Genomic DNA, 25006 nt, shown 5'->3' on the forward strand with positions numbered 1-25006 from the left:
CCAGATGCCTGATGAATTGAAAACCAATGGGAACAAGCATTGAGACTCATGCTGGAATGTAGAGCAGGAATCAGGGCTTGGAAGTTCCCTACCGGTAAATACCACACAATGTTGACAATTTCATTTGTGTGTGTGTCAGGGTTGGGAGGGGTGTTGCTATAAAATTGAAATAACATTTTTACTCTTCTTATTGTTGCTGACTTATTTCTTAAGAGAATGGAAACTGAAATTTTAACTTTCAGAAGGTTCAGTGGTGTATAGAGTACTTAAGTAATGACAACCTTAGCTTGAAATTTACTTCTAAATTACATGCCTGCCTCCAACATGGCTTCATAAGAAATAAGCAAGTCATATTCACATGAGAGATATAAGGAAGACACTCCCAAGTGTATAGAAAGGCCTCAGAGAGGGAAACGAGTGACACGTTAGGACTGAGGGAAAGTAAAAGCTCAGGCAAAGCCTGTAAAGTGAAGGGGAGCAATGAATTAATTGGATGAGGCTACACTACTTTGCAGAAATGTATAAACTTTAAAAAATCAAGAGTTTAATCCAATAAAGGTTGATTTCTCTTTCTTGCCACAGTCCAATGCAACTCTTCTGGACAGCTCTTCTCCAAGTGAGGACTCAATGACACAGGTTTGTCTCCATCTTGTAATTGCACCATCTGGAATATTCCAAGATGGTGGCCAATGGTTTTCCATTTGTCAAAACTCATAGAACTATATTTGAAAAGAAGAAATTTTATTGCATGTAAATTATACCTTAATAAACCTGCATTAAAATAATAAGATATTGGTATCTCAGGGAATCTTCAAGAAAGCCAGAAAATCATATTTTAAGCCTATGCAGGTAGAAATAATGCTAAAATGGGACACCTGGGTGGCTCAGTCTGTTGAGCATCTGACTTAGGCTCAGGTTATGATCTCACAGTTTGTGGGTTCAAGCCATGCGTGGGGCTCTGTGCCGACAGCTCCTTCTCTCTCAAAAATAAATAAACATTAAAAAAAAAAAAAAGAATGCCAACATGGCATCCACATCCCATGGACATACTACCACACCCAGCCTGAGTAAAGGCACTCTAGCCTGCACCATTAACAGTGGCTTCCACTGCCCCTGTGGCTCTCTAGCTATTATACCTGTAATCTTGTATTTTATTTATTCATATCCTCTTTCATTCTTAATTAGTTTTGCCAGAGTTCCTTCCATCTTATTAATCTATTCAAATAATTCATTTTTTGTTTCGTTTATGTTCTCTTTTATTGTTGATTTTGCCCTTACCTCTATGAGATAAGGGCTTTGCTTTTTCCCAACCCTTCTTTAGCCCCTTTTTTTCAACCTTTTTAAAATTTTCTTTTTTTTTTTTAATTTTTTTTAACATTTATTCATTTTTGAGAGACAGAGAGACAGAGCACAAGCGGGACAGGGACAGAGAGAGAGGGAGACACAGAATCAGAAGCAGGCTCCAGGCTCTGAGCTGTCAGCACAGAGCCGGATGCGGGGCTGGAACCCATGAACTGCAAGATTGTGACCTGAGCCGAAGTCGGGCGTTCAACCAACTGAGCCACCCAGGCACCCCTAAAATTTTCTTATAAGAACATTTAAAGGCACAATTTCTCTTTCTGTGTGCTATACAATTTCGCAGCCATTCTCCACATGTAGCTATTTAACTTTAAGTTCGTTAAAATTAAAACTAGTTTAAAATTTCAATTTCTTTGTCACACTAACCACATTTCAAATACTGGAGAGTGACATGGAGTGAGTAGCTGCCATATTGAACAGAGCACATATGGAACATTTCCATCATCACAGAATGAACAGCACTACTCTATTGTTTTAGATGCAGCCAAAAATTTTTTGACGTAGTTTTTTCAGTATTTAATAATTTCCTAGACATGGGGTGTTTGTTTTAAATATCTGTTTATTACTAATTTCTAACGGGTTTTTTTCGTAATAATCAGAGCACAAGATTTATATGATATTGGTTCTTTGGAATCTATTGAAGTTTCATTTTAGGTCTAGTATGTGTTTGCTTTTGTATCTACTCTGTGTACTTGGGAAAGGAGTGTATTCTCTGCTTGGTGTCAAGTTTCCTGGTTTTTTTCTTTTTTAATGTTTATTTTTATTTTTGAGAGAGAGAGAGCTCATGAACAGGCGAGGTACAGAGAGAGGGGGGGACAGAGGATCCAAAGCAGGCTCACAGTGACAGCAGAGTCCGATGTGGGGCTCAAACTCCCCAACTGTGAGATCACAACCTGAGCTGAAGTCAGACGCTCAACCGACTGAACCACCCGGGCGCCCCTGCTTGGTGTCGAGCTTTAATTCTGTGTCTATGTTAGGCTGAATAATGGCCACAAAGATATCCATGTCCTCTCCCCAGAGCCTGTGACTATTACCTTATATGGCAAAAAGGGACTTCGCTAATGTGATTAAGGACCTTGACATGGGGAGGTTATCCCGGACTGTTTGGGTGGGCCCTACATGCAATCACAAGTGTCCTTCTGAGAGGGGGGCCCAGGGAGATTTGAGTACAGAAGAGGGGGATGGCATGTGACAATGGAAGCAGAGGCTGGAGGACACACGGGGCAGATACTCCCCCTCAAGAATCTAAAGGGAAGAGGATTGAAGACATCTTGGCTTCAACTTCCTAAAACTCATTTTAGACTTGCGGCCTCTAGAACTACAAGAGAGTAAGTCTGTGTTGTTGCTTTTGTTTTTAATTTGTTTGTTTTTGAGAGAGAGAGCAGGGGCAGGGAGTGGGGGTGGGGGGGCAGTGAGAGAGATAGACAGAGAATCCCAAACAGGCTCTGGGCTGACATCAGCAAACCCGATGTGGGGCTCAAACTCATGAACTGTGAGATCGGGACCTAAGCCAAAGTCAGATGCTCAACTGACTGAGGGACCCAGGTGCCCCAAAGTCTGTGTTATTTTATACTAGGTCTGTAGTAATTGTAATACCACCTAATAGTTTAAGTTTCTTAATTTCATTATTCTGATCTGTATCTTTCCTTACTTTTAGTCTGCTTGTTTTATCAATTTCTTTTAATGATATTAAATCATATTTATCATATTTATATTTACATATCATATTTATAAATCATATAAATCATATTTATCAATATCTTTTAATGATATTAAAACTTTTAATTACATGTGTTGACTTAAATATTTCTCCCTATGTGTACTATCTCCCCCAAGTGTACTATCACTTGCTTATTATACTTTTAGGGTATTTTTTAGGTGTCTATATGTTCATGACAATTATATCTTCTTGCTCTGTTTGTTCCTTTTGTCAGGATATAACATCCCTCTTTGTTCCTTAATATATTTCTTGTTTATAGTACTATTTTATCGGATATTAAAATCACTTCTCATGTTAAAAGTATGATGCCTTTGGCTACCTTCACTAGAATAAATTTGAGGTGGTATCTAATTCCTTACCCCACCTCCTCCCAATTCAATCTCAATATATAAATTCAGTATATAATCTTATATTGAATACACACAGAGAAATAAATGTATATATGTGTGTTTATATTAACCCATGTGTGTATATAGTATACATTAGTATAAATACATACATTTCTTAGCTCTGCCAGGAGAGGACCTAGAAGCAGTGACACCTGGTGGCAGTGTGCACACCTAATTCCAACATCCTGGTTTCCAAATACCCATTCTCCAATGAAAGGAAACAGGGCTTTTAGAGTGATCAGGACAAATTAAATAATCTGATTAGTTTCAAGTACCTTATGATGCCAGAAAGTACAGATGTACTTAAAAAATGGTGGCATGTTAGGGTCTCCTGGGTGACTCAGTCAGTTACGCAGCTGGCTTCAGCTCAGGTCATGTTATCACGGTTCATGAGTTTGAGCCCTGCATCGGGCTCTCTGCTGTCAGCGCAGAGCCTGCTTTGGATCCTCTGTCTCCCTCTCTCTCTGCCCCTCCCCGCATGCTCTCTCTCTCAAAAATAAACACACATTAAAAAAAATTTTTTTAATGGTGACATGTTAAAAGGACACAAAATTCAACCTGATAGAACTTCCAATGCCTAAAGCTGGAACAAACTAATCAACAAAATAAATAACAATAATATTGGCTTATAAGCCAAAGAACAGAATTAATATGCCTGAGAGCATATGATATAAATAAGTAATTGAGTAAATAAGCTGGGGATAAGGGATAACTCTTCCTTTCAGAAAATATAAATTAATAAAGATAGAAATGAGGGAAATAGAAAATCACTGCAGGAATACCAGTGGACTCCGAATTACTCTTCAGTAAAGGACCATAATTCTCCAAAGGGAGGGATTGTCCACCACAACGTTTACATTTCCCTAAGGCAATAAATTTGGGTATTATGTCATTCAAGGTCTTAGCAGGCAACAGATGGAACACCCAAAATCTTACATTAAAAGAGTTAATGAGGGACTATGTACAGGGATTTGGGCAAGTCTAAAGGAACCAATAAGGAGAGGCATCCCAAGCCATGGGTCTGAAAAGTCAAGAGGAGGGTACCACAGACCCACACAGGGATGGAACCCCAGATGCAGGGTTGCCTGCCAGGAGCTGTCGTTGTGGGGAAATGAACCCCCTGCCAAAACTGCAGCGATACAAACAGGGCATGGGGAAAACAAATACCCAACCTCTCCCTCTCCTGCCTTCTGATCTCCCCTGGTGCTTCTTCCCATCGACCAAACCCAACCAAAAGCCAAAATACAGAAATTTACAGAGCTCAGCCTCCTGGAACCCACAATAGAGCAAGAAGCATAGAGAATTATACCAGGGAACAAATGGAGAGTATGTTTACATGAGTCAGGAAAAAAAATCACAAATTTCAATTTCATTGAGGACACATTGAATTGTGTCCTCCAAAAAGATATGTTGAAGGCCTAACTCCCAGTACCTCAGAATGCAACCTTATTTGGAAGTGAGGTTACTGCAGATGTAATTAGTGAAGATGAGGTCATACTGGAGTAGAGTTGTCCCTTAATCCGATATGACCTGTGTCTGTAAAAAGAAAAAAGAGGAGACACAGACATACAGGGGAAATGTCATGTGACCAGAGAGGTAGAGATAGCAATGTGTCTACAAACCAAGAACACCAAGGATTGCCAGAAAATGCCAGAAGCTAGGAGAGGCAAGGAAGGATTCTCCCCCAAAACTTTTCAGAGGGGGCATGGCCCTGCCAACACCTTGATTTTGAGCTTCAGCCTCCAGTACTGTGAGACAACACACTTCTGTTGTATTTAAACTTCAAGTTTGTAGCACTTTGCAATGGCAGCCCGAAAACAAATACAACATGTTTATGTCAATTGCAAGGGAGATCATGAATTTTAATTTCCATCACACAGAAAACTTTTGATTTAGTGAAACCCACAACTTTCCCGACAGTCTTTGTATTGCACTTTTGGATCACAATATTTGAAAAAAATAAACAAATGATTTCAAGAATTCCTTTTTAAACCATATCATCTCCTAGGTCTTGGATGTACATCATCAATGCTATACAATGAGCATCGATACTGACATAGACTCTTACAGAATCCTTTGCTTCAAAGAGCAAACTGTCATTCATGTACTTCATTTACAGAAAATGGGCTGATAACACACTGAAAATTTCAACAACTAAAACAAAAATTTTTTCAACTGATCAGATCATAATAAAATGCCTTTTTACATTTACCCATAAATAACCAGTAAATTAAAATGTTTTAAACAACTTGCAAGCAGAAGTTAATAAAATTTAATATATCACAGTTATCCTCACCCTTTCTTTAATGAGATGTTACTTTTACTATCCCATGTGTCATCTGATATCTGAGAGCATAGCTGAAAGACAGCAAGCTGTTGACAGAACTGAGACAACCAGGCTGTGCCTGCTACCAATCGGAAAGAATCAAGGAGCAGAAAACTGCAAATCGAGAGGGAGCCAACCATGCTTTTAAGATTTCTCAATAGACTGTCATTTGCTGGTTGGAAGATCACATCTTTGTATGACCTTGTTTCCTCTTACTAGGCCAATGAGGGATAAAACAGGTGTGTTTGGGTACATGTCAGATGATGGTGGGCTGTGTCTCATCTTGTCCCAATTCTGTCATTGTACAACTACGTGACCATGAACAAATGATGAATTCTGTTTTGACTTTCATTTCTTCAGGTGGAAAATAAAGATCTATACCTATTTCTGCTATGGGACCATTCTGGAAGGGTTTCTCTGTCAGAGATCAATGAGGTAAGGTCCATTATTAAATAATTTTAATTAATAAGTGAAATACAAATCCCTTATCTGTAAACATACCACCTCTCCATTGTTGTAATACATAAGGAGTTTGGGGATTATGATGTGCATCGATTAAGATGCTTAAGAAATGATTCAGATACAGCAACCAACCTGCCCTGGGTGTAGGTTCACCGAGAGTGCCTTGTCAGGGGTAGTTGTGAGTTCATCCAGGAGCTCTTTCTCTGTGAAGCTTTACCTTGGAGGTTCCCAGCTTCCCCCTGTCTTCAGGAACAGGCTGTCAACTGATTAAGTCTGCTTTTCAAGATCATATCACCTTTACTAGTTGAGCTCAGAACACAGTAATAGAAGCCCTTTTGCTTTGTTTGAGTCTTGATATCCTTGGCTTTTTCTTCTTCCACCTGAGTTAATTGGACTAACCAGAGGCAAATTCAGGAGGCTTCAAGCCTCTTAGGCTAGCCTGAGGCTAGCTAACAGAGACTGTAAGTGGATGCAACCAGCATCTATTAAATTTCCTCCCTGTTCACATTACTGTATTTCAAAGTCCTGTTCTCCACTGCCTTTGTAAATGTGTTTTGCCCTGCATATTGGAAGGTCATTGTATCAGTTTTCATAAGCATCAGTTGTGATGGCTTAGTAGCATGAGAAAGACAACTCAAGATAAAATGGTTTTAGCACAGTAAGACATTTGTTGTTTCACATAAGGGAGTATAGAACCGGCTTTGGGGAAGGCTGTACCTGGGGCTCAAATGGTGTTTTCAGATCTTGGGGGCATGAAGAGTGTCACAGAAGTGTCACCCAAGAGAAACATCTACTATAACCCCGAGAGGTCAGGCTTCCTGGAGCAGGTGACATTACTAAATCCTGAAAGATGAGTAGGATGAATTATACGGGAAAAGAGGAAAATTGGGGGAAGGAAAAAAGGACATTCCAGATAGACGTGGAGCACATGGTGAGGTCTTGAAGCAGGAAAAAGCAAAGTTTCCTTAGGGCAAGGCCAACCTTTCAAATGGCTGAAAGGTGGGAGAGGTGAGAACTAATGCTCTAACAGTAAGCGGCGTATGGATGAAGTTGGTCTTCCGTCACTGAAAATCTGAGGTTTATCCCGAAGGCTCTGGGAAAGCACTGAATAAATAAGGACAGCTTCAAAAATAGAAGGTGTCATGAAAACTGAGCCTAAAGTAATGTGAAATGAAGAACAGGCAGCCCTATCATCTGGTCTAATGATTATGGTAGTTTAAGGCTAAAGTAGGTATATAAATACCTAGTCCTGAGAACTGCTTTCCAGTCACTTTCCCTTTAACTGCTTCTATAGAATTTATCAAATTATAGTCTACTAATAGAATCTTTTTAAAATTACTATAATGGGAGTAATAGGAATAAACAAAAGACTTTAGTCTATGCCAGACAAGAATCCCCATGTGACAAGTAGGAATCAACTGTCTGAATTCATTTCCCCAAAAAAGAGATGAATTTATGGATAACCATGCAATGTATCATCCAAGCTGTGACAGTTCCTTAAAAACCAGTTTTCTTGAGTAACAATTTACATACAGTAAAATTTGCTAATTTCAAGTGTTGGTTTTGTTGAGTGATAGTAAATGGCTGAAGTGATGTAACCACCACCATAGCCAAGACGTGGTGTCACCAGTGACCCTAAAATTTCCCTACAACCCTTGTCAGTTAGTCTCCTCATCCTGTCCTTCAACTCTGGCAACCACTGATCTTCTCTGTGTATAGTATTGACTTTTCTAGAATTTCACATAAATAGACTCATCTGAATATAGCCTTTTGTACTTGTCTTCTTTCATTTAGCTTTTGAGATTCACCCACGTTGTTAATTTCAGTATTTTGTTTCCTTTTTAATACTGAGTAATAATTCATTGTTTGGAGATACCATCAGTTAATGTTTATTTTTTCCATGTGGGTAACTAAATGTGCCAGCACAGTTTATTGTAAAGACTATTCTTTCTCCGTTGAATTATTTCAGACTTTTTGTGGAAAAACCATTAATTATACATGTTTGTCTATTTCTGGATTCAGTTCTGTTCCATTGATCTGTGTGTCTAAATTTATGCCAATACTACACTGTTTTGTTTACTGTAGCCTTGTAGTAAGTCTTGAAATCAGGTAGTGTGACTTGTCCAACTCTGTTCTTTATTTTCAAAATGATTTTTTGGGGGTGCCTGGGTGGCTCAGTCAGTTGAGCTCAGGTCATGATCTCACAGTTCATGGGTTTGAGCCCCAGGTTGGGCACTGTGCTGACAGTCAGAGCCTGGAGTCTGCTTCAAATTCTGTGTGTCTCTCTCTCTGTGTCCTTCTCCCACTCATGCTTGCTCACTCTCTCTCAAAAACAAATATCAAAAAAATTTTTTTTAATTATTTTGTCTATTCTCCCTCCTTCACAATTGAATATGAATATACCATCCATTTGTCCATTTCTACCAAAAAATTCTACCGAGACACTGATTGGAATTGCACTGAATCAATAGATTTGGGGAATACAGTAGGCTAAATAATGGCCACCCAAAGAACCTGTAAATGATGCTTTTTATGGGACTTTGTACATATGATTAAGGATCTTGAGATGGGGAGATTATCCTGCACTATCTAGATGGGCCCTAAAAGCAATCGCATGTATCCTTATAAGAGGAAGACAAGGGAAGACTGTAGACAGAAGAGAGGCGGGGAGACTGAGATTAAAGTGATGGAGCCACAAACCTAGGGATTACAGCAGCGACCAGAACCTATGAGAAGCAAGCAGTGATTTCCCTACAGACTCTGGAGGGAGTGTGGTCCTGCTAATACCTTGCTTTCATCCCAGGGATAGATTTCAGACTTTCAGCCCCCAGAATTGTGAGAGAACTTTTAAGCCACAAAGTCTGTGGTAATTTGTTATAGCAGCTGTAGAGATCTAATACAGGGAAAATTAACATCTTAATAAAATTGAGCTTTCCAACCATGACAATGTGTCTCCATTTATTTAGGTCTTATTTCATTTCTTTCAACAATATTTATAGTTTTAAACACACCAATCTTGCACATATTCTGTTAAATTTATCCCATGTCTTACATATTTTTGAGGGGCTACTGTAAATATTTTTTAAATGTCAACTTGCGATTGTTTATTTCCAACCCACAGCACTGTGACTGATTTTTGCATATTAACCTTGTACCTTGTGACCTTGCTAAATTTATGTATTAGTTCTGGAAGGTATTTTTTGCTGATTCCATAGAGTTTTATACTTAAATGATCATGTCACCTGTGAATAAAAAGTTTTACTTCTTTCTCTCCAATTGATATGTCTTTTCCTGCCCCTCACTCCTAATTGCTTTGGCTAGGAACCATAGTATAATGTTGAATGAAAGTGTCAAAATGGATATTCTTGTCCCGTTACTGATCTGGAGGGGTGTGCATCCAGACTCATTCCATATTATATCATGTTAGCTGTAGGTTTTCTATCAAGATGAGGAAGTTCCCTTCTATTCCTGGTTTTCTGGGAGTTTTTATCATAAATCTGTGTTGAATTTTGTCAAATCTTTTTTTTTTCAATGTACTAAATGATCTAATGGTTCTTTTCTAGTCTACTAATATGGTGAATAATGTCGGCTTTTGAATGGGAAATTAACCTTGCATTCCTGGAATAAACCCCAAGTGGTCAAGATGTATTATCCATTTTATAATCTGCTAAATTTGGTTTGCTAGAATTTTGCCAGGGTTTTTTGTCTCTGTTCATGAAGGCTATTGGTTTATGATCTCTTTTTCTTGTAATGTCAATCAGGCTTTACAAGAAGATCACAAAAACTGAAGATCTCTGACTCAGGGCCAATACTCCAATTAAATTTTTTTAATTTAAAAATGTTTACAAAGCATAACATACATATAGGAAAGATATATATCATAAATGTACAGTGTAATCTATTTTTATAAATTACACAAACCCTTGTAACTGGCACCCAGATCAAAAAATATTACTAATGTCCCAGAAGATCCCCTTGTGCCCTCTTCTTTTTATTACCACTCCCCAAAGGTAAACAATTGTCTGACCTCCAGCAGCATAGATGTGGGGTTGTGTTTTTTTTAACTTTATGTAAATGTAATTGTATAGTCTGGCTTATTTCACTCAACATCATGCTGTTGGATTCATCCATATTGTAATCATAGGTTGTGAGTACCCTGGACTGTCAATACAATAAAATATCTATTTTACTGGGAATTTGGGTAGCTCCCAGTTTGGGTTTTTACAAATAGTGATGCCATGAACATTCTAGTACATACAGTCATTTCTGTCAGGCATAACTAAACATTGCTTTATGTCATAAATTGTCACTAATGTAGAAAAAATAGGCATGAATGTTTAAGAAGCTAAAATTTTTTAAAAGCTAAAAAAAGAGAAAGTAATCAACTTGCTTTAAGTACTAAGTAAATCAAAATGCCACCCATCCTTTTATTATTCTGTCTTTCATAATGTAATGGTGCCCCATACCAACCACTTCACTTGTGCTGATCTGTTTCCTCAAACGTATCGCTCTATCCACATTCTCCTCCCCCCACCACTCCTCGTTTCTTCTTCTCACTCTCTACTGGCCACTTCCTACCACCATCTAAAAGTTCTTGACCCATTCCCATAAGTGAATGAACTCAAAATCTTATCCTTTGAGGTACTTAGTGGTAATGCACCTTCTTCTAAAACTGTCTTGGGTATCCAGGATTTAAATATATTTCTTTTGTGTCTGAAACTCACTCATAGAGGGTTCCATTGGTTTAGATTTTCTAGATTTTGGTCATCACATCAGTTAGCTTAGAGCAATTTATCTTTGTTCGTACGATAACAGACCTACTTTCAGAAGTTACCTATTGTGACCAAGATCGTAAATAATTCCATGTACTCAAAACTATTATTTAAGAAGGTAAGGAATAATATAATCAAAAGAAGGCTGGCAACCTCTAGCTTTATTCTCATCCATGCCAAGAACTTGTACTCAAAATTCAAAAAATCTTAAAGTCTTTAGCAGATAATGTGGAGAAGCACTCTGTTCTCTGATCCTGAAACACCAACCTAATTTTAAATATATATACATATTTTTATTTTAAGTATGTTAGTACATATATATTTTATATATAAACTTAAAGTTTATATTTTTAAGTTTTAAATATATATTTGCATTTTCACGTGCAATATTAGAGAATATTCGGAAATACTTGGAACTAAAACACATCAGACATAGGATAGGTCACTAAAGGTTTCTTAAATTGTTCCTATTCCTTTGCAGCATATGTTGCTTAAAATGTTAACAGAATCACTCAAATTAATGCCATGAAACCCCCCCCCATTCATAAGTACAGTGGTTTTGCTACATAATTTATAACAGCACCTTTGCTTCTTAAAGCTTCCCACTTTCTTAAAGAATTAGTTATTTTGAGGTGCCTGGGTGGCTCAGTCGGTTAAGCATCCAACTTCGGCTGGGGTCATGATCTCACAGTTCATGGGTTTGAGCCGCAAGTCAAGCTCTGTGCTGACAGCTCAGAGCCTGGAACCTGCTTCAGATTCTGTGTCTCCCTCTCTCTGCCCCTCTCTGCCCACATTCTGTATCTCTCAAAAATAAATAAACATTTTTAAAACATTAAAGAAAAGAATTAGTTATTTTTAGTAAATTTTTAAATTATTGGTTATGCATTTAATGTTACACAATCTAGGGAAATATTGAAAATTTTTATAACTTCACCACACTAAGACTAATATAATTTCTAGTCTTTTTATTTGAATATGTTTTCCTACATCATAGTCTATATATAATTTAATAATCCTATATTCTTCACTGATTATAGCATAAGCATTTCATACTGCTACAAAGTCTTCACATTATTTTCAGTAGCTATCTGTTCTATGTTGTATGACTACTTTCTGTTTTTCACTATAATAAACATACTGGAGAATTTCCATGAATACAGCTTTTTCCCTATATTTTCTATTAACCTACTAAGAAAGTAGCACAAATAATAGAAATATTTTCATGGTTCTTGAAATTGTCAAATCTTCTCCTGAAAGAGTGAATTTTATTTCTTCTTTTAAAAAATTTTTTTAATGTTTATTTATTTTTGAGAGAGAGAGAGAGAAAGGGGAGGGGGGCAGAGAAAGAGGAGACACAGAATCCAAAGCAGGCTCTGAGTCATCAGCACAGAGCGCGACACTGGGCCCTAACCCACAAACTGTGAGATCATGACCTGAGGCAAAGTCAGATGCTCAACCGACTGAGCCACCCAGGTACCCTATACTTCTTCTTAACAGTAATCATAGGACTCCCTGGCTAAGGAAGATGCAGTAAGCAGAAGATTGTAATACAAGATTCTGTTAGCTGATAATGCTTTTTTAAAATGTGACTCAAATTCTAGGTTTTGAAAATATGGTCTTTTTATTAAAAATAATAAAACATTGGGGGCGCCTGGGTGGCTCAGTCAGTTGAGTGTCCGACTTCGGCTCAGGTCATGATCTCACGGTCTGTGAGTTCAAGCCCCAAGTCGGGCTCTGTGCTGACAGCTCAGAGCCTGGAGCCTGCTTTGGATTCTGTGTCTCCCTCTGTCTCTGCCCCCCCACCACTCATGCTCTGTCTCTCTCTCTGTCAAAAATAAGTAAACATTAAAAAAAATTAAAAAATAATAATAATAAAACATGTATTAGGTTTCTTTGAAATTCAGAGAGATAAAAAGGGAAAACAGCAAGCAAAATTAGGCTACAGTTTACCTGCTCAGATTACTCTGGTTAACATATCATATTTTAACAAAAGTAGTAAATGTATTCAGTTAGAAAATGCAAACTTCGTAGAATAAAACATGCCACATCAATCCTTCAATCCTTGTTCCCAAAGCTATTTACAGCTTAAATTTTAGTTCAAAGTATAGAATCTATTATCTCTTTGGAGCAAAGGGAAGGATTTGAAACAGTTATTGTTCCGTGGGTACAGAGGTTGGGTTTTCAAAATGAATATAGTTCTGGAGATGAAAGGTGGTTGTGGTTGTACAACAATATGAGTGGACTTACTGCCACAGAACCACTCACTTAAAAATTAGTAAGATGATGTATTAGTTTTCTGGAGCTGCGTAACTAATTACCACAGACCTGCAGGGCTTAAACAGTAGTCATTTGTTTTCTGATGTTTCTGGAGGCTAGAAGTCCAAGATCAAGGTGGAAGCATGTTGGGTTTCCTCTGAGTCCTCTCCTCCATGGTTGGCAGATAGCCACCTTCTCTCTGTACGTTCACATCTTCTCTCTCTGTGGGCATCCATGTCTTGATTTTCTCTTCTCATAAGGACACCTGTCAGACTGGATTAGGGCCCACCCTGATGACCCCATTTTAACTTAATCACCTATTGTAAAGCCTTTCTTCAAATACAGTTACATTTGAGGTTTTGGGGGTCAGGGCTTTGACCTGTGGATTTGGGAGAACACAATTCAGCCCACAAAAAAATGGCACATTTTGTGTTGTGTGTACTTCATCACAACTAAAATTTATTTTTAACCAGCCTATTTTTGTGTTAATGGAAATGACCCAAAAGTGGAGAGGAACCCAAGGATGCAAGAGAAAGGAGGGTATGGAGCTAAGTCCTGGAGTAGGTGAGATGGGATAAGCATGATGTTCATCATTTGTAACAAAAGAGAAAACAAAGTGTCTTGGGTCCAAAACCAAGAAGTGTGGCAAATTTGGTGGGAATCTGGTCAAGGATGTTCTCTCGTTACTGTGTTTGCTTTCTCAATTGGAATCAAGGTCATGAGCTAAGAGGAAGAACAGGGCAGGTGCTGAAATTTTAAGAAAGGACAGAAGATGTGAACTGGTCTTCTCTGTAAATAGAAGAGTTAATTGATTGGGGAAATGAGGTAGAACTGCCAGATGCAATGAGGGCTTCCTAAGGTTGATAGTCATGCAGCATGTGAGACAGCCTTCATAATTGGGGGCCTCCAACCACACTTAGAAGCTCAGGTGCAGGGACAGAGATAGCCAGAATAGATTTAATCAGTGTTTGCCAGGAAATTGCTGGGCAAAGATCAAAGGAATTAAGGATATATGTAAAGCAATGATTGTGATTATAACACTGGTAAGCTTGGTGGAGAAAGGAAGTAAGGCATGGGATGGGAGTGATGAATTGAAATAAAATAAAGAAATAAGCCCAGAGGACATATCTTGACTGTGTGACTCTGGAGGCCAGGACAGCTTACATTCTTGGTCCTGTGGAACTGTTATAATCGATGTCACCCAGAAAAGAGTTCATACCCCTGTCTGGCACCCTGATTAAAAGGCTGCTGGCATGGAATACCTCTACATTGACTGGCTCTGGTGGCCAGTGGGGCTTATGTTCTGGGTCCCACAGGTATCTAATTAATGACAACAACAACAAAAATTCCTAAACAGCTACCAACCCCCAGGGCATAGCAAGAGGCCATAAACCCAGGAGCTCAGTCTTTCTGTGAAGGAAGCCTATTGGCTAATCATCATGGCGGCAAGCTGAGGGTCAGGCTTGTAATTAAACATGCATGTAGGGGTTGACTATAATCCCTTCCAGGGACCTCAGAGGGTGGGTGCTATCCTTGCAGTCTCCCTCTGCCATGCTCTAGAACACCAGTGTCTCCTGGAGGGCAGTGTTACGTGCAGTTGGTGCCCTAGTTTTTATGTCTGGTGCCTCAATTTTTGCCCAGGGAACACTGCTTAACCACCCAGCTCTAGTGGCCAGAGGGGCTTGCATTCCTGTATCCCACAGGACTGGCAATCAGAGAGATGGTTCTAGGCATGCTACCACTCCTAGGGCACTACACAGATAAGAGACTGAGGCACCATCCCCAGTCTTTCTGTGAAGGAGGCCCCTTTGCTTGTCCTGGAGATTTGACGAGGTTTCAGGCTTGGTACACATTTAGTAGCCTCCAGAGCTTCTCTCAAAGAATGTAGGCTGCAGATGCCATCTGGGTTCTCTGCCTTGTTCCAGTTTGCCATATCAACTACAAAAGAGCTTGTACATTCATCTGGAGACCGAATTTTTGCAACTACCACCCAGGGGACACCTCCAGATCAGCAGGCCAGCAAGGCTCATGCTTATAGTCCCACAGGACTGTATATATTTGTATGCATTTGAAAGTTGCTGCCTGAGGGCCTAGCTTACAAATAGCCTGAATCTAGGTGCTGAGATCCTTCCCTTAGAGATGCTGACAGTTCTTGGTGCATCCTTAATACTGGGGGCTATTAAAAACGTAATAGGCTGCTTGGAGAAGCACAAAGGTTTGAGAGACAACCAAGAGCTGAGGCAAGGGTGAGCAACAGGTTCACCTTCTATAAGAGACCACTCTTTCAAGACTGGGAGAGGTGGTAGATTCATCTTACACGGAGAGTTAAGCAACATGAAGGATCAGATTGGAATATACTCCAATCAAAAGAACAAGCTAAAACCTCAGGGGAAAAAAAGCTTAATGAAATGGAAATAAGTAATTTACCTGATAAGAAGTTCAAAGTAATGGTCATAAGCAAATTGAGAAGATGGATGAACACAGTGAGAACTTTAACAAAGAGATGAAAAATATAATAAAGTATCAAATAGAAGTCACAGAGCTACAGAATACAATAGCTAAATTGAAAAAATACTTTAGACAGGCTCATTAGCAGACTAGATGAAGCATAAGAAAGGATCAGTCTACTCAAAGACAAGGCAGTGGAACTCACCCCATCAAAGCAGTAAAAAAAGAAAATAATTTTAAAAAATGAAGATAGCATAAGATAGCCTATGGGACAACATCAGATGGACTAACATTCATATTATAGATATTTCAGAAGAAGAGATAGAGAAAGGGGCAGAAATTTTAGAAGACATAATGGCCAAAAAGTTTATTAAACTGAGGAAGAAAATAAACGTCTAGATCCAGGAATCCCAGGGAGTTCCAAATGAAAGGAACTCAAAGAGACCTACACCAAGACACACTATAATTAAAATATCAGAAGTTAAGGACAAGGAGAGAGTATTAAAGGCAGCAAGAGAAAAACAACTTGTTACATACAGGGGATGCCCGTAAGGCTATCAGCAGTTTTTCAGCAAAAACTTTGCAGGGAAGGGAGTGGCATGATATATTCAAAGTGCTAACAAAAAAGGAGAAAAATAAAAGAAAAAAAAAAACTTCCAACCAAGAATACTCTACCTGGCAAAGTTATCATTCAGAATTGAAGGAGAAATAAAGAGTTTTCTAGGCAAGCAAAAGCTCAAGGAGTTCATTACCACTAATCTGACCTTATAAGAATTATTAAGGGGACTTCTTTAAGCTGAAAAGATAGGGTACCAATTTAGTAACAAGAAAACATATGAAATAATAAATCTCACTAGAATTGTAATATATAGCAAAGATGGTGTATTAATCACTTATAAGGCTAATATGAAGGTTAAAAGACAAGCATAGTAAAAATAACTATATTTACAATAATTAGCTAAGGGATACCCATGATACACAAAATAAAAAGATGTGAAATGTGACATCAAAAAACATAAAATGTGGTTGGAGGAAGTAAAAATGCTGAGCTTTAGAATGAGATCAAACTTAAGTTGTTGTCAACTTAAAATAAACTGTTATAGGTATAAGTTGTTTTATGTAAGCCTGAAGATAACCACAAAGCAAAAACCTATAGTAAATACACAAAAGATAAAGAGGAAGGGATATAATTATACCACTAAAGAAAATCATCAAACTACGAAGAAAGAGAGCAAGAGAAGAAGAAACAGAGAGGAACTATGATAACAGCCAGTAAACAATTAACAAAATGACAATAAGTACATACATATCAATAATTAAATTTAAATGGGCTAAATTCTGCAATCAAAAGACAATGAATTAAAAAAACAAGACCCTTCTATATGCTGCCTACAAGAGACTCACTTTAGATAAGGACACATACAGACTGATAGTGACAGATTGGGAAAAGATATTCCATGCAATGGAAACTAAAAGGAACCTGGAATAGCTATACTTATATTAGACAAAATAGACTTCAAAACAAAGACAGGCATTACATAACAATAAAAGTATCAATCCACAAGAGGACATAAAATTTATAAATATTTATGTAGTCAACATGGGAGTACCTAAATATATAAAGCAAATATTAACAAATGTAAAGGGAGAAATAAACAGTAATACATTAATAGTAGAGGACTTTAGGGGTGCCTGGTGGCTCAGTCGGTTAAGCGTCTGATTTCAGCTCAGGTCATGATCTCATGGTTCGTGGGTTCGAGCCCCACGTCAGACTCTGTGCTGACAGCTCACAGCCTGTAGCCTGCTTCAGATTCTGTGTCTCCCTCTCTCTCTGCCCCTCCCCTGCTCGTGCCCTGTCTCACTCTGTCTCTCAAAAATAAATAAATGTATTTTAAAAATTGAAAAAAATAGTAGGGAACTTTAATATTCCTCTTACATCAATTAATAGATCATCCAGAAAGAAAATCAGTAAGGAAACATTGTCCTTAAATGACACATTAGATCAGAAGGACTTAACAGGAGTATACAAAGCATTCCATCCCAAAGCAAAATACACATTCTTCTCAAATGCAGATGAAACATTTTCCAGGATAGGTCATATGTTAGGCCACAAAACAAGTCTCAATAAATTTAAGAGGACTGAAATCCTATCAAGCATCTTTTCTGACCACAATAGTATGAAAGTAGAAATTAATTACTTGAAGCAAGCTGGAAAAGCCACAAATATGTGGTGATTAAACAACATTCTCCTGAACAATCAATTGGGTCAAAGAAGAAATCAAGAGAAAATTGAAAAATACCTTTAGAACAACATAAATGGATCTATAACATACCACAATTTGTGGGATTCAGCAAAAGTAGTTCTAAGAGGGAAATTCATAGTGATAAATGCCTACTTGAGGAAACATGAAAAGCCTCAAATAAACAACCTAACTTTACACCTAAAGGAACAGAAAAAGAAGAAAAAGCCCAAAGTTAGTAGATGGAAGGAGATAAAGGAAATAAAGATTAGAGCAGAAATAAATGAAATAGAGACTAAAAGGATGATACAGATCAATGAAACAAGAGCTGGATTCTTGAAAAGATAAACAAAATTGATAAGCCTTTATCTACACTTAACAAGAAAAAATGAGAAGACTCATATAAATAAAATCAGAAATGAAAGAGGCAGTGATACAACTGATACCATAGAAATACAAAGGATCACTAGAGACTACTATGAGCAATTAAATGCCAACAAAATAGACAACATAGAAGAGGTGGATAAATTCCTATAAACATACAACCTACAAAGAAGGAATCATGATAAAATAGAAAATATGAACATACCAATTACTAAAAAGGAGATTAAATCTGTAATCAAAAACCTCCCAACAAACAAAAGTCCAGGACCAGACTACTTCAATGATAAATTCTACCAAATATTCAAAGAATTAGTACCAATTCTTCTCAAACTGTTCCAAAAAATAAAAGAGGGAACTCTTCCAAAATCATTTTATGAGGCCAGCATTACCCTAATACCAAAACCAGATGAGAATGCCAGAGGAAAAAAAATATTACAGTGCAATATCTGAGATGAACATGGATGCAAAAATCATTGACAAAATATTAAGAAACTGAATCCAACAATATACTAAAAGATCATACACCATGATCAAGTGGGATTTACTACAGGGATATAAGGATGGTCCAAGATCTGTAAATCAGCCAATATGATATATCATATCATAATATGTCATATTAACCAAGTGAAGGATAAAAATCATATGATCCAGATACTCAGATCAATGGAACAGAATAGAGAACCCAGAAATGGACCCACAAATGTATGGCCAACTTATCTTTGACAAAGCAGGAAAGAATATCCATTGGAATAAAAACAGTCTCTTCAGCAAGTGGTGCTGGGAAAACTGGACAGTGACATGCAGAAGAATGAACCTGGACCACTTTCTTACACCATATACAAAAATAAACTCAAAATGGATGAAAGACCTAAACATAAGACAGGAAGCCATCAAAATCCTCGAGAAGAAAGCAGGCAAAAACCTCTTTGATCTTGGCCACAACAACTTCTTACTCAACATGTCTCTGGAGGCAAGGGAAACAAAAGCAAAAATGAGCTATGGGGACCTCATCAAAATAAAAATCTTCTGCACAGTGAAGGAAACAATCAGCAAAACTAAAAGGCAGCTGACAGAATGGGAGAAGATATTTGCAAATGACATATCAGATAAAAGGTTAGTATACAAAATCTATCAAGAACTTATCAAACTTAACACCCAAAAAGCAAATAATCCAGTGAAGAAATGGGCAAAAGACATGAATAGACACTTCTCCAAAGAAGACATCCAGATGGCCAACCAACACATGAAAAAAATGCTCCACAGCACTCATCATCAGGGAAATACAAATCAAAACCACAATGAGATACCACCTCACACTTGTCAGAATAGCTAACATTAACAATTCAGGCAACAACAGATGTTGGCGAGGATGCAGAGAAAGAGGATGTCTTCTGCACTGCTGATGGGAATGCAAGCTGGTACAGCCACTCTGGAAAACAGTATGGAGGTTCCTCAAAAAAACTAAAAATAGAACTACCCTACAACCCAGCAATTGCACTACTAGGCATTTATCCAAGGGATACAGGTGTGCTGTTTTGAAGGGACACATGCACCTCCATGTTCACAGCAGCACTATCAACAATAGCCAAACTATGGAAAGAGCCCAAATGTCCATCCAGGGATGAATGGATAAAGAAAATGTGGTATATTTATACAATGGAGTATTACTTGGCAATCAAAAAGAATGAAATCTTGCCATTTGCAACTACATGGATGGAACTGGAGGGTATTATGCTAAGTGAAATTAGTCAGAGAAAAGCAAAAATCTTATGACTTCACTCATATGAGGACTTTAAGAGACAAAACAGATGAACATAAGTGAAGGGAAACAAAAATAATATAAAAACAGGGAGGGGGACAAAACAGAAGAGACTCATAAATATGGAGAACAAACTGACAGTTACTGGAGAGGTTGTGGAGGGGGAATGGGCTAAATGGGTAAGGGGCACTAAGGAATCTACTCCTGAAATCATTGTTGCACCATATGCTAATTTGGATGTAAATTTTAAAAAAACATTAAAAATAAATAATTTAAAAATCATATGATCATGTTAATAGAGGCAGAAAAGGCATTTATCAAAATTCAACATCCATTTATAATAAAAACTCTCAACAAATTGGGTATAGAGGGAACATACCTCAACATAATAAAGGCCATATATGGCAAGCTCACAGCTAACATCCTACTCAGTGGTGAAAGCTGAAAATATTTCCTCTAAAATCAGGAACTAGACAAGGATGCCCACTCCTGCCACCTTTATTCAACATAGTATTGAAGAAATTGAAGAAGACACAAATAAACATAAAGATATGCTCATGGATTGGAAGAATCAATATTGTTAAAATGTCCATACTACCCAAGTCAATCTGCAGATTCAGTGCAATCCCTATCTAAATTCCAATGGCATTTTTCAAAATAATACAACAAATAATCCTAAAATTTCTATGGAAACACACACACACACACACACACACACACACACACACACACACACACTCCAAATAGCACAAAGTAATCTTGAGAAGTAACAAACCTAGAGGCATAATGCTTTCTGATTTCAAACGATATTACAAGGCTATAGCAATTAAAACAGTATGGTATTGGCATAAAAAGGTACCTAGGGGCTCCTGGGTGGCTCAGTCAGTTAAGCATCCGACTTCAGCTCAGGTCATGATCTCAAGGTTCGTGAGTTTGAGCCCCACATCGGGCTCTGTGCTAACAGCTCAGAGCCTCAAGCCTGCTTCAGATTCTGTCTCTGTCTCTCTGCCTCTCCCCCACTTGTATATTCTCTCTCTCTCTCTCTCTCTCTCTCTCTCTCTCTCTCAAATGTAAATAAAACATTAGAAAAAAAAAAGACACATAGATCAGGGGCACCTGGGTGTCTCAGTCGGTTAAGAATCCAACTTTGGCTCAGGTCATGATCTCACAGTTCATGAGTTCGACTCCAACAGCAGGCTCTCTGCTGTCAGCGGAGCCCACTTTGGATCTTCTGTCTTCCTCTCTCCCTGCCCCTCCTCCACTTGTCCATGAGCACGTGCACAAACTCTCTCTCTTTCTCTGTCTCAAAAGTAAACACTTAAAAAAAAAAGACACATAGATCAGTGGAGCAGTATAGAGAGCCTAGAAATAAACCCGCACATATGTGGTCAACTAATTTACAATAGAGGAGCCAGGAATATGCAATGGGGAAAAGCCAATCTCTTCAATAAATAGTGTTGAGAAAACTGGACAGCCACATGCAAAAGATTAAAACTCGACTACTATCTTACACCATGTACAAAAATTAACTGAAAAGGGATTAAAGGCTTGAAAGTAATACCTAAAAATCCTAAGAGAAAACGTAGGCAGTAAACTCCTTGACAAAGGTCTTACCGATTATTTTTTAATCTGACACCAAAAGCAAAAGTAACAAAAGCAAGAACAAATAAATGAACTGCATCAAACTAAAAAGCTTCTTCACAGCAAAGGAAACCGTCAACAAAATGAAAAGGCAATCTACTGAATGAGAGAAAATATTTTGCAAATCCTATATCTGATAAGATACTTATACCACAAATATGTAAAAAACTCATATGATTTCACTTACATGTGGAATCTAAAAACAAAACAAACAAAACAAAACAGAAACAGACTCATAAATACAAGACAAAAAAACTGGTGGTTGCCAGAGGGGTGCTTGAAGGGGATGGACAAAAGAGGTGAAGGATATTCACAGGTCAAAACTTCCAGAAAAAAATGAATGAACAAATAAATAAATGTAGAAAGAAAATAAAATGGACTCAAAAATTACAAGAGATAAAGCCCTAGGAATTAACCTAGCAAAAGTTATGCAAAAAAATTAATTAAAATTAAAAATAAATGTTTAAAAAGTTATGTAAAACATTTGGGGAGAAAACATTTAGGGACAAACTATTAAGTAACATAAAAGAAGACCTAAACAAGTGGATCAATTTAATGTTGTTTTGGAAAAGTCAACAGCAAGATGATAATTCTTCCCATATTAATCTATAAATTCACTGCAAGTCAAATAGAATTTCCAATTGCATTTTCCATGCAACTTAATGAGGAGATTCTTAAATTCATATAGAATGGAAAAGGACCAAGAAAAGCCATACAAATATTTTTTAAGGTAACAGTGATAATAATAAATGTATTTCCATATCAGATTTTGTGATTGGACAGTAGCAGCTATTAAAATGGTAGGATTTCACCCATGGAAGAAAATAGAGAATGCAAAATTAGACCCAGACAGATGTATATCATAAAGGAACTATCATTATAAATTAGTAGAAAAAGAAAAAACTGTCCAAATGATAACAATGGAGAAAAAGATAAAAATTAAATCCTTACCTGACACCATTAAAATTTTTCTATGTTTATTAATTAATTACAAGTAAAAAGAAAACATTTCTTTTAGAATAATAGATAGGAGGGGCACCTGGATGGCTCAGTCACTTAAGCATCTGACTCTTGATTTTGGCTCAGGTCATAATCTCATGGTTGGTAAGTTTGAGTTCTTTATCAGGCTCTGCACTGACAGTGCGGAGCCTGCTTGGGATTCTCTCTCTGCCTCTCTCTCTCTCTCATAAATAAATAAATATTTTTTAAAAAGAATAATAGATAGGAAAATATTTGTATGATATTAGGGTAGGAAAGAATTTCTTTAACATGATAGTTTGAAAAGCATAAATCTTAAAGGAAAGCATTGCTAAGTGTGATTACATTAAAAGGAAAAATTTTCTGTATGGCAATAGACAACACAAAGACAAAAGCAAAGCTATAGATCAGGAAAACAAAATACTTGTAATGCATATAACTGACAGATAAATAATTTCTCACTTATGTAAATAATTCCCCAAATCACTAAGGAAATTAAAAACAGGGTAAGAGACAAATGGAAAAAAGGTAAAACCAAGAAAAACACAGAATAGGACACATAACTGTATGAAAAGATAGCCAATTTACTAGATGATACAAATTAAAACAATAATAACAGTCCATAACATACTCAACTACATTGAACATTTTTTTCAACATTTTTTCATTTTTTTCATCGAACATATTTCAAGTCCAGTAAAAGCAAGTGTTGGTGAATAATGAGTGATTTACATAGATATGTACTGGAAAAATTCCAGCAGTTAGGAGGCAGTGATTAGAACCCCATGGGCACAGAATGGTGTCCTGGCCATATGAGGCAGGAGGCTAGCTCTGAGACCATCATGAAACCAGTGTGCTCTATGAGACCCAGAAAAACTCCTCTCACAGGCCAACAAGCACAAAGGAAAATCATCACTGCCAAGGATTCTGAGTGAGGATAAAGTCCAATCCTGTACCATATTTAGGTGTGGACACAAATGTTTCCTATTTATTACTAGGGTGCAGAACCCCCAGTAAATGCACCCAAAAAAACCCCTGTGCACAAGTGTTCATAGCAGCATTCATTATCAGAGCCTAAAGACTATAACAACCCAAATGTCCTCAAGTCACGAATGGAGTAAAAGAAGTGGTATATCCATATGGCAGAATATTACAAAAGGAATTAAGTACTGATTCATGTTACAACATGAATAAACCTTGAAAACAGTACGCTGAGTGACAGAGGCCAGATCAAAGGCCTGTATGGTATGATTCTGTTTGTATGAAATGTCCAGAATGGGCAGTCCACAGAAACAGAGAAGAGACTAGTCTTTGCTAGGGTTGGTGGTCAAGGGAAAAGGGAAATGATTACTAATGGGCACAGAGTTTCTTTTGGGGGGTGAAAAAAATGTTTTAAAATTAAGTAATAGTGACCGTTACCTAATCCTATGGTCTGCTAAACCACTGAATTGTATACTTTGCCAGGTTACATTTTGTGGTATGTGAGTTATATCTCAATAAGCCTGTTATTTAAATATGTATGTACTTATTTACAATTTTAAAACATAATTGATGGATTAAACAGCATAATAGATAGATTAGATATAGTTGAGGAAAGAACGTACTGAAAGACTGAGCTGCGGAAAATGATCAAGGACTCGCTAAAGAGAAATAAAGAGAAATACAATATGAGAAGTAGGTTATGAGAAATGTAGACTAGAAAACAAATTCCAACATGATGGCAAGATTTACAGAATAAAGAATAAAGAGATGTAGAAAAGATATATTTTAAAAGATAGTAATTTTGTGATTAATTTTTTTCAAAATACAAGCCTATGCCCAATCTTCACTTGTATAACCCTCCAATTTATATTTTCCTTATCCCTTTGAATTCCTCCAAGTACATGTTGCTTCTAAAGTGGCGTCCTTTGCAATTACTGCATATTTAAAAATACGTTATGTATCATTGGTCTAGATTACATATACAATAGGTATCATATATTTACATCTTCATTCAGCAAAACAGAATTATTTTTTATTTTCAGAACGAGAGATCACATGCACATGTGTGTGTGCAAGCTGGAAGGGGGCAGAGGGAAAGGGAGGGAGAAAATCTTAAGCAGGCTCCACACTCAACGCAGAGCCCAATGTGGGGCTCAGTCTCACGACCGTGAGAGAGTGACCTGAGCTGAAAGCAAGAGCCCGATGCTCAACCGACTGAGCCACCCAGGCTCCCTACAGCAAAATAGAATTATCTACTTAATATGAATGATATTTTTTATGAACAATATTT

At 37.4% G+C, this 25006-nt stretch overlaps 1 long non-coding RNA gene across 3 annotated transcripts in view; it reads left to right on the top strand.

Moving 5' to 3' along the window:
* The window catches only part of LOC122240225, a 76733-nt gene that overhangs the window by 43175 nt on the left and 8552 nt on the right, over positions 1-25006 (top strand). For all 3 annotated transcript variants that reach the window (XR_006219639.1, XR_006219638.1, XR_006219637.1), the window contains exons 3-4: positions 583-636; positions 6155-6229. This is a non-coding gene — a long non-coding RNA (uncharacterized LOC122240225). The remainder of the gene's footprint in view (positions 1-582; positions 637-6154; positions 6230-25006) is intronic.

The sequence above is a fragment of the Panthera tigris genome, chromosome B4 (assembly GCF_018350195.1).
Source record: "Panthera tigris isolate Pti1 chromosome B4, P.tigris_Pti1_mat1.1, whole genome shotgun sequence".
Taxonomy (NCBI): domain Eukaryota; kingdom Metazoa; phylum Chordata; class Mammalia; order Carnivora; family Felidae; genus Panthera; species Panthera tigris.